We start from the raw sequence: 11,251 nt of genomic DNA on the forward strand, positions 1-11,251 counted from the left end.
GACGGCGTGGAGGCGGCGTGGAGGCGGTGGTGGAGGCGGCGTGGTGGAGGCGGCGTGGCGGCGGCGTGGAGACGGCATGGAGGCGACGTGGAAACGGCGTAGAGGCGGCGTGGAGGCGGCATGGAGGCAGCGTGGAGACGGCGTGGAGGCGGCGTGGAGGCGGCGTGGAGGCGGCGTGGAGGCGGCGTGGCGGCGGCGTGGAGACGGCATGGAGGCGACGTGGAAACGGCGTGGAGGCGGCGTGGAGGCGGCATGGAGGCAGCGTGGAGACGGCGTGGAGGCGGCGTGGAGACGGCGTGGAGGCGGCGTGGAGGTGGGGTGGAGGCGGCGTGGAGACGGCGTGGAGACGGCGTGGAGGCGGCGTGGAGGCGGCGTGGAGACGGCGTGGAGATGGCATGGAGGCGGCGTGGAGGCGGCGTGGATACGGCGTGGAGGCGGCGTGGAGGCGGCGTGGAGACGGCGTGGAGGCGGCGTGGAGACGGCGTGGAGGCGGCGTGGAGACGGCGTGGAGGCGGCGTGGAGTGGCGTGGAGGCGGCGTGGAGACGGCGTGGAGGCGGCGTGGAGTGGCGTGGAGGCGGCGTGGAGACGGCGTGGAGGCGGTGTGGAGTGGCATGGCGGCGGGGGTGGCGGCTTCTCCCCGCCGCCAAGTTGACAGGACGGCCGCCTCTGTTTGGCTCCCCGTCACAAAGACGTAATTGCTTTGTAATTACTCCTCCATCGTGGCGCTCGGTGGCAGAGGACCAGAGCTGCAGCGGCATCAAGCTTCAAAGCCGCGGCCACGTAAATATTCATGAGTCAGGAAGACGGAGATGGAGACGGAGACAAACCCCGACGCTGCGTGGACTAATTACTCCATCACAGCACGGATGGTTGTGGGCGGAGGGTTGTGGAGGACTTGAGATATGCATCACAAAGGTGAAACAAATCTCTGTTGTTGGACATAATTTAGAAGTGCAACAAACATCATTGCGTTCATTTATGAATGAATCCTTTGGAACATTTGTGCTTCTGCTATTTTTCTCCCAAAGGTAAAGCAGGTTCGCAGGTGCACAACAGCCTGGCAACCGGCGATGGAAGAAGGTGATTCTCATGACAACAACATAATAATAACAACGGTGTTTTGGCCGATGGAAACGGCCCAATCCCGATGTTTCGCGCGACACGCGACAGGGATGCGACGCGTATGAGCACCGCCTCAGCGGGGAGGAAAAAAATAAATAAACACCTGGACTCGTTCTGTTTTTCGTGCGTGGAGATGAATGCGATACCAATGTGACTGCCGGTGGCGGCGGCTCCAACGCGGCCGGCAAAAGTCACGCAGGGCGAGGGGCGGTCGGTCCACTCGGCCGTCGCGCGCCGGCGCCTCGGGCGGGGCTCTCCGCTTCCTCCTCCGTCGTGAAGCGTGATTTACGCTTCCTTCCTGGAGACGTGGGAAAACAATCGCTTGAATTACAATCTCCATTCCGCCTGCGTGCAGGCGGCGGGGGCCTAAGCATGAAGTGCACACGCGGGGCCGATTTTAAGTGCTTTTTTTTTTTTTTTCTTTTCTCTCTGGCGTCTGGTGATAAACATCAGAAGCGCAGGCGGGGTCGCCTGGAAACAGGCGGCAAAATGATTGCTGCGCGGGCAACAAATCCGAGCTGGGCGCTGAGACCCGGAGCCCTCAGCAGGCTCCCTGCCGAGCGGCGAGGGCTTCACCGCGTTCCTCGGGATCCACCAAGAGCCTGGCGCAGTGAGACAGAGCCTCTTCCTTCCCTGCACGCCCTGCAAGGCGGTCAGATGTCATATGTCATATGTCAGATGTCATATGTCATATGTCATATGTCATATGTCGTATGTCACCGACATATGACCCCTGGTCTGCGGTGACTCTACACAGTTTCTCCCAGAAGTTGCAGGTTCATGTTGTTCACTGGCAACCTGAGGTGTGAGGCATGTTGACCGCCTCCATCCTCACTGTATTCCTCCTCGTCGACGATCAGACTGTGACGTTCTGAGCTTCTTCGACGGACCTCGGTCATGTCCGATGGCATTTGGTCAATATATTATATTCTTGCATTATTATTGTATTTATTATCATATTATTCCTGAACTCGAGTTTGCAAAATGTGAACGCCTGCCTTTGCCCCTTATCGTAAAACGAGGAACAAAGACTTATTCAGGCCTTGTTTTCCTCCTTTTTCGGCTCTAAATCAATCACGGCTGAGCTGAAGTCTCGCGGCAAAGAAAAGACTCGTTTTTCGTTTTCTTGTTTCGTTTTTTTGCTTGTTTTCGTTTTCTTGTTTTTGTGTCTAAAACCTGGATCTCAAAGCATCCCGCGCACGCGCCCTCCAGGTCCAGGCGCAGGAACACGTCACCGGCATCTGTGCAGAGGTTTGAGACACGTTTGCTCTTCCGTTGTGGTTCTGTCTGTCTGTCTGTCCGTCTGTCTGTCTGTCTGTCTGTCTGTCTGTCTGTCTGTCTGTCTGTCTGTCTGTCTGTCTAAATCATCCTGTTCACACACACGTGCGTGTCCGCCCCCCCCCCCCCCCGCCTCATGTCCGTGGCTCTAATGGAAGCCGACAGAGACAGCCACTGTAATTACACCCAGATAATCTGACCATCTGACCAATTATATTTCTCATTAGAGCCTGATAATGCTCATTAGATTAACTTTCCTCGGGCAAAAATGAAGAAACAATCAGACCAACACGCAGGCGGGAGGTTGGATGTTGGATTGGATGTTGGATGTTGGATGTTGGATGTTGGATGCTGGATGTTGGATTGGATGTTGGATTGGATGTTGATGCTGGATGTTGGATGCTGGATGCTGGATGTTGGATTGGATGTTGGATGTTGGATTGGATGTTGATGCTGGATGTTGATGTTGGATGTTGGATGTTGAATTTGATGTTGGATGTTGGCTGTTGGATGTTGGATGCTGGATGTTGTATTGGATGTTGGATGTTGGATTGGATGTTGGATGTTGGATTGGATGTTGGATGTTGGATTGGATGTTGGGTGTTGGATGTTGGATTGGATGTTGGGTGTTGGATTGGATGTTGGATGTTGGATTGGATGTTGGATGTTGGATTGGATGTTGGATGTTGGACTGGATGTTGGATTGGATGTTGGATTGGATGTTGGGTGTTGGATGGGGGATGTTGGATGTCGGATGTTGGATTGGATGTTGGGTGTTGGATGGGGGATGTTGGATGTCGGATGTTGGATTGGATGTTGGATGTTGGATTGGATGTTGGATTGGATGTTGATGTTGGATGTTGATGTTGATGTTGGATGTTGGATGTTGAATTGGATGTTGGCTGTTGGATGCTGGATGTTGGATTGGATGTTGGATGTTGGATGTTGGATTGGATGTTGGGTGTTGGATTGGATGTTGGATGTTGGACTGGATGTTGGATTGGATGTTGGGTGTTGGATGGGGGATGTTGGATGTTGGATGTTGGACTCGGGGCGTCGGACACGGGGAGCGGCGTTGCCGTGGGGGGGGGGGGGGGGCGTTCATCAGCGGAATCTGACGAGTCTGAGCCGCGACGATCAACGCTCAGAGGGTCAGAGGGTGAGACGCTCAGAGGGTCAGAGGGTCAGAGGGTCAGAGGGTCAGAGGGTCAGATGCTCAGAGGGTGAGACGCTCAGAGGGTCAGAGGGTGAGACGCTCAGAGGGTCAGAGGGTCAGACGCTCAGAGGGTCAGACGCTCAGAGGGTCAGAGGGTCAGAGGGTCAGAGGGTTAGAGGGTCAGAGGGTCAGAGGGTGAGGGAGGATTCGTCTGGAGGAGGCGGGTGCAGCGGCACGTTGCCGTTCAACTTATAATTCATTGAATTCTTATTTTTTTTCCCATCGGTTTGACAATGGGAAGTGATTGATTTCGATCCGAAAAACAAGCAAAACAAGGCCTGAATAATTCTTCGAGTTCAGGAATAATATGATAATAAATCTAATAATAATGTAAGAATATAATATATTGACCAAATGCCATCGGACATGACCGAGGTCCGTCGAAGAAGCTCAGAACGTCACAGTCTGATCGTCGACGAGGAGGAATACAGTGAGGATGGAGGCGGTCAACATGCCTCACACCTCAGGTTGCCAGTGAACAACATGAACCTGCAACTTCTGGGAGAAACTGTGTAGAGTCACCGCAGACCAGGGGTCATATGTCGGTGACATTGGAGCCGTTTCCAGGGCGACGTCGCTGACGTTCCGCTGCCGAGTCGCGGTGAAACGCACGTACGCGCCTCCCTCCAAAGTGTCAATTAGGCCAATCAAGGCGCCGCGTCTCTGGGGAGACGGGGGACGCGACGGGGTGCGGCGGCGTAGAATATTCCCGCACATGGCAGGTTTTAAATGTCGCCGCGACATCATCGCTGTCATGGAAACCGATGAACAACACTCGAGCAGTTTGAAGGTTATTTATTTATTATTATTTTATTTATTATTATTTTACCACTTCTTCTGCCTCTCGGGGATAGCGGCCCTGCAGGGCGGGCAGAGGGTGCAGGGAAGGAAGAGGCCCTGTCTGTCAGCCTTGAAGGTGCTCCACTTGTGTCCGTGCAGACACCGTCACCATCTCACGCTTCACAATTTTGATTCCGGCTTTTTGAATCGAACCGGCGCCGTGCTGAGCGTCGTTCCAAAGGCCATGGTCGCCGCTCGCAAAGAGAAAGCCGAAAGCGAGGGTGAGACTCAGAGGGTGGGTGCAGACGTCCTCCGTCGCCGCATCAGTGACACTTCTGTCTCTGTTTGTTTTTGGTTTTTTTTTTTTAAGACTCTTTGTTTTTGTCGGTTTTATCCGACGGTGGGAAACGTCGCCGTCAGTGACTGTTTGGAAAAAACCCACCGGAGAGATGACTAATGAGGCGAAGCGCTGATAGAAATATTTGTTTTCAAAGGGCTACATCTCCTCTTCAAAACGGTAATTATCTGAATGTCATTGTTTATTATTTAGCGAGAAAAGGATCCAGCATCCAGGCGGTGGAAGTGTTGCCATGTCAGGAACACGTTTGAGTTGCAAAACATGTTTAAAAAAAAAGGTTTCAAACAATGTTTAAAAACCTTTTTTCTAAATATGTTTAAAAACATGTTTAAAAAAAATGTTTAAAAACACATATTTTAAAAAACATATTTCAAAAACATATCTTAAAAATCATATTTAAAAAAATGTTAAAAACATGTTAAATAACATATTTAAAAACATGTTCAAAAACACTTTTGAAAACATGTTTAAAAACATATATAAAAACATGTTGAATAACATGTTTAAAAACATGTTTAATAACATAATTTAAAACATATTTAATAACATATTTCAAAACATGTTTAATAACATATTTTAAAACATATTAATAAACATGCTTAAAAACATGTTTAAAAGCATATTAAAAAAACATTTACAACATGGTTAAAAACATATAAAACCATGTTTAATAACATATTTAAAAACATATTTAATAACATATTCAAAAACATATTTATAAACATGCTTAAAACATGTTTAAAACATGTCTAAAAACATATTCAAAACATTTAAAACATGTTATTAAACATGCTTAATAATATGTTTAATAAAATGTTTAATAGCATGTTTAATAACATGTTTAAAAACATGTTTAATAACATATTTAAAAACATGTTTAAAAACATATTCAAAATATTTAAAACATCTTATTAAACATGTTTAATAATATGTTTAATAAAATGTTTAATAACATGTTTAATAACATATTTAAAAATATGTTTAATAACATGTTTAAAAACATGTTTAATAACATGTTTAAAAACATGTTTAATAACGTGTTTAAAAACATGTTTATAAACATGGACTGGATTGTGTCCAGCTGGCTGGTGACTTGGACCCTGACGCGCTCGGCCGCTGGGTTTTTTCGAGGTGGGATCAGTGAAAATCGGACTGAGTAGGAAAAGGAAAAACGCCGCCAAAAAGAATATTTTTCCATGAGAAGCCGACGTGTCAGGACCTCGTGTGTTTGCCGCAGCGGGAGGAGCAGCTAATTTCCCTTCCCCGCTTCTGCCGTCACCAGCCCCACAGCACAAGTGGAAATACGCTCTGGGTTTTAGGAAAACATGAGTGGGATGTCGGGCTTCTCCTTCATTTTGGTGATGGTTGAAATAAAAGTTTTGGTTTTTTTTTCATTTGGAGAGAGGAGAGGAAGAGAGAGGAGAGGGGAGGAGAGAGAGGAGAGGAGAGGAAGAGGAGAGGAGAGGAGAGGAAGAGGAGGAGAGAGGAGAGGAGAGGAGAGGAAGAGGAGGAGAGAGGAGAGGAGAGGAGAGGAAGAGGAGGAGAGAGGAGAGGGGAGGAGAGAGGAGAGGAAGAGGAAGAGGAGAGGAGGAGAGGAAGAGGAGAGGAGAAGAGAGGGGGGGGAAGGGGGGAGTAGAGGAGGGAAGAGGAGAGGAGAGAAAAGGGGGAGATAAGACGGGATAAGAGGAGAGGAGAGGGGGAGGAAGGAGGGGAGAGGAGGGAAGGAAGGGAAAAAGGGTCCGACAAATGGAAAGGAGAATGAGAGGAAGGAGGGAGGCGTCACCAACACAGCACAGACGACAGATCCATCAACAAAGACAAAGAAGAAGAAGAAGAAGCAGCAGCAGCAGCAGCAGCAGCAGCAGCATCTCCAACGTCTCCGGCGTCGTCCAGGTGCGGTTCTGGTTCCCGGTCGGGTCGTTCCTCCACTCCCTTACGTTTGTGACAAATAGTGTCCAGAAAATAACGAAGGCAATTTGAGATGAGCAATCCCATAATATTGGATCGTGAATCCATGGATCCATGGAAGCAACGTTCAAACTCACGCTTGTGAAAAAAATCAAATAATAATTGATATCTTCAGGGCGTGCGGCAGCTGAGCCTCCAGGGCTGTGGGCATTCATCCACCCCCGGCTCTGGAGGCTCTGGAGGCTCTGGAGGCTCTGGAGGCTCCGGAGGCTCTGGAGCAGGGGTCTCAAACTCAACTTACCTGGGGGCCGCTGGAGGTGGAGTCTGGGTGAGGCTACAACTTATTTTCCCTTTCCTATTGCAACACTCTGCTGTCTTCATCAGGTCACTCTTTTTTTACTCTTGTTGAGTTCGCCCACTTCCTGAGTCCTCTGTACCTTGCGCTGGGTGACAGGATGTATTTTCCTTCCACTTAGTGTCACTCTGGAATCACCTTTCAACCAAGTGACTAACGCGTTGGCTAACATGTCAACAAACACCACCGGAAGCCGTCACGAGCCTGAGCTATGGTGGCCCATAAGTGATTCAAGAAATATAAAACGCCCAGAGCAACGACTTGGCAAAAAGGTGCGTGTGAGAAAAACACGAGGGCCACACTAACACTAAACTTTGATGTCAAGTAGGGGGCCACAAAATATCGTCCCACGGGCCGCGAGTTTGAGACCCCTGCTCTGGGGGCTCTGGAGGCTCTGGAGGCCTCTGGAGGCCTCTGGAGGCTCTGGGAGGCGCGTTGAGGCTCTGGAGGCTCTGGGAGGCTCGTTGAGGCTCTGGAGGCTCTGGGAGACTCTTTGAGGCTATGGGAGGCTCTGGGAGGCTCTGGAGGCTCTGGGAGGCTCTGGACACCTCCGGAGGCTCTGGAGGCTCTGAGAGGCTCTGGGAGGCTCTGGAGGCTCTGGAGGCTTTGGAGGCTCTGGAGGCTCTGGATGTGGACGGGGTCTCAGGGCCGAGCGGGGGGCAGAGTTGTGTTGGGTTCTAAAGCTTGTGGAGTTTCCCTGTCGATCGACAGCGTTTGAGGAGACGCTTCACTTTACAACGAGGAAGCGTGGGCCCCACGTGGCCCCACCCCACTGCAGGGACGCCCTCCCTCCAACACACCAGCCGGGTCTGAAGGTGTTGGCTCTGTGTGTGTGTGTGTGTGTGTGTGTGTGTGTGTGTGTGTGTGCGTTTTCTCCCTAATCCCTGCAAAATGAACTTTGCGGCGCACACAAAAGGGGGATTACACGTTACACCTCAGATCTCCCATCCACCTCCTCTGCGGGTGGAGGAAGAAAAACGACACCATCCTCTGTTCTTTCCAGATTATGCATCGAACAGTTTCAATGAAAGATTTGAGGATGGTTGGGGAACTGAGGAGGCATGATTTGTTTGATTCGTCGTCTCACGCCAGCACCGGAATACAACCCTGCAGGCTGCATCGCTGCTGTGATACTCGTCATAGCGTAACACTGCAAACAGTATGTTTACAATATTACAATTATAACAGTATTGTGCTGCAAAGTTTTTCAGCTGATCATGATGCACTGAGCGTGAACCACGTCCTGGGATGAACGTGTGCGTTTCGTCTTCATTCCTGTCTTTTCTTATCCTCCCTTAACTCTTAGAAATAAAAACATAAATCCCCCGCACTGTTCTTTTCAGTGGTAATGTGTGACCCGTTGTCCTGGTCTGTTTTTACTTCAAATCGACTCATTCTTCCATAGGTCTGCACAGCTCCGTGTGTCACTAGACCTGGTTATTGGCAGTAATGACACTCGAACGAATGTCCAATATATAGTTCAGTGTACTCGGCTGACATTTTGAAGTTGGCTGTGTACGTGCGTGCGTGTGTGTGTGTGTGTGCCATGAGCAGCACATCGCTCCGGAGAGATGACGTCTGGACACGGAAATTTTGTTTTTTCCCCCTTTGTTATTTATCGGCGGGACGGTAATGGACTGATAATGTTTGGATATGATTATGTCTCACTTTGCAGGGCCTGGATGCCTGATTCCCACCACCAGACAGACGGTAGACAGACAGACAGACACTGGGTGAATTAGTAGACTATAATTCTATTCCAGCTTTCAATCTTAATAGACATAATTTCTGAATATTGACACTTCTTCCAACTGTGCTCTTTAAGTCTTATAATGGATCACATGGAACAGGTCACTCCCTCACTCCTTCTCTAGTAAACACTGTCCTCTTTTGGTCATCGTCTAGAACTGCATGAAGAAGAAACCGTCGGCCTGGTCGGGATAGTTAGTTAGCTCACACACATCATTTCTCTTCACTATGACTTCACATTCATGGTTAAAATTGAAATACTTCCACGTTTTTGAGTTAAACGGGATGATTTGCGATGAGGGCGGCTGGTTACCTTCAAATCTTCACCGCCTCAGGGACGCATGTCCTTGGTCCTGCAAAATAATAATCAGAATCAGGCTCAGGCTCAAAGCTGAAAAGAACGATTTCAACACGACAGTCATCTCCTTTTTTTTTTTATACGATTATTACCAATAAGACCAGATCCTTCAAAAAGGCAGTGGCGATTAAAGTCATTTTGAAAGTCAAATCAACTGTAAAACACAGCACGGAAGCACACCAATATGCACAAGAGTTATTGTAGACAAAAGTTAATATCCGGTTCCTCTGGTCACTTGCGCTACCAAAAGCAAGCATTTTGTTTGGGAACCATGATTAGATGAACAGTGACCCATCACCTCCACCCATCAAGATGCTGGTTGGAGATCTGTCCCAGCTTTGATTTCCCTGCTCCCTCATCAGACAGCAGCACAGCTCCACCGTGTGGCCAGGTAAGTGTAGTGCAGGACCAATAAATTCAACAAACCAAATAAATCAGTGATTCAATAGCAGATTTTTTAATTATTCAGTGTTTTAATATAAAAAAAAAAAAAAAAATCAGTCTGGACATGGCCAGCAATCCACTCCCATTGGCTATAAGGTGGTTTTCCCAGAGAATAATTCTAGTACCAGTCTATGTACACCACATCCAGAACGGGAAAGAGCGGACTCTACCCATGGCTACACCACATTCCACTAACAGAGTAAAAACACACTTCACCTCAAGGATTTAATGCCATTAATTAAAAATAAAAAAACAAACAAACAACTGATTCACAAACAAAAGGGCCCTCCTAGTGTGCCGATAGTATTTTCTTACAATACTCTATAAAGTAATGCATATACATGTCTCTTTTACAATAAATTAGTACAGGCACATTCTCCTACAGTTGAGTCGGTAGTGAAGGTCCCGAGAACCTGCTTTAAAAATATAAGGTTTTACAGGTTTTATACTGATCACACACACCACACCCAGGCACGCACACACACACACACACACACACAAATAAAAACACCAAATAACTTTCTCAATAAAAAATGAAGGAAGAAAAATGAATGTGAATCAGGTGGGCAGCTTTTTTTTTTTTTTTTTTTTGGTTTCAGTGTGAATGATGCACTTCAGGCTATTCAAACACGGAGGGCATCTGAAAGTATATTATATAGATTTTATATAAATATGTACAAACCCCCGAAAAAAGTCCTGTAAAAACGCTCAGTTAAAAAAGAGAAAAACACGACCAAAAGCAAACGTAACACCAGTGAAAAAAATAAAAATTAAAATAAAAATAAAAAAGGCTGGAGAACTCAATAACTTACAAAACCGTAACAAAGAAAAAAAGGATCTGAAATGAGAACAGGTTCCATACAGTATGTGTGTGATGGTTTAATACTCTGCTTTGACCGCAGCCGGTCAGAGAGAGAGAGAGAGAGAGAGAGAGAGAGAGAGAGAGAGAGAGAGAGAGAGAGAGAGAGAGGAGAGAGAGAGAGAGAGAGAGAGAGAGAGAGAGAGAGAGAGAGAGAGAGAGAGAGAGAGAGAGAGAGAGAGAGAGAGAGAGAGAGAGAGAGAGAGAGAGAGAGAGAGAGAGAGAGAGAACAGCGGAGCTCAACAAACAGGCAGAATAAATTAGTGTCAGGCCTCGTCCAGGGTCTGTACAGAGGGAGGGAGAACAGGCTGCTGCATGCGGAGGCTGATGGAGGAGGTGGGGGAGGGCGGAGGGGGTGGGGGTACAGGAGTGTTGATGGCAGTGGGACTTGCAGCACATGTCGGGAGGTGGCGGGTTCGACCTCTGGCACATTCATCGGGCGTGGCCGCCCGTCGGCACCGGGTAGCGTCACGAGCGGCTCACGCTCTTCTGAAAGTTCCCTCTGTCGCGGCGGCGTCGTCGTCGTCGTCGTCGTCTCGATGCATATTGGGACGTCCCGGCCGACCCACGCACCCGACGCCGGGCATCCAGGGAGAGCTTGGTCGACGGCCCCCGCGGCGCTGATTTGCATTTTATCCGTCGCCGCAGCCCGTGGTCGGGTTTCTTTCGCCGGCCACGCCCGCCTGGTGGCTTCCGTCTCAGTTGCATAGGTGATCCGACAAAAACGTGGATGCGGCGCCACGGGTGAATTACAGTGTTTTTTGGAGGAGAAGGTACGGGACGCGGCGAAGAACTTAAGGAGGCGGCGGCGGCGTCTCCACCG

The sequence above is a fragment of the Zeus faber genome (genome assembly GCF_960531495.2).
Source record: "Zeus faber genome assembly, chromosome: 6".
In the NCBI taxonomy this organism is placed as follows: domain Eukaryota; kingdom Metazoa; phylum Chordata; class Actinopteri; order Zeiformes; family Zeidae; genus Zeus; species Zeus faber.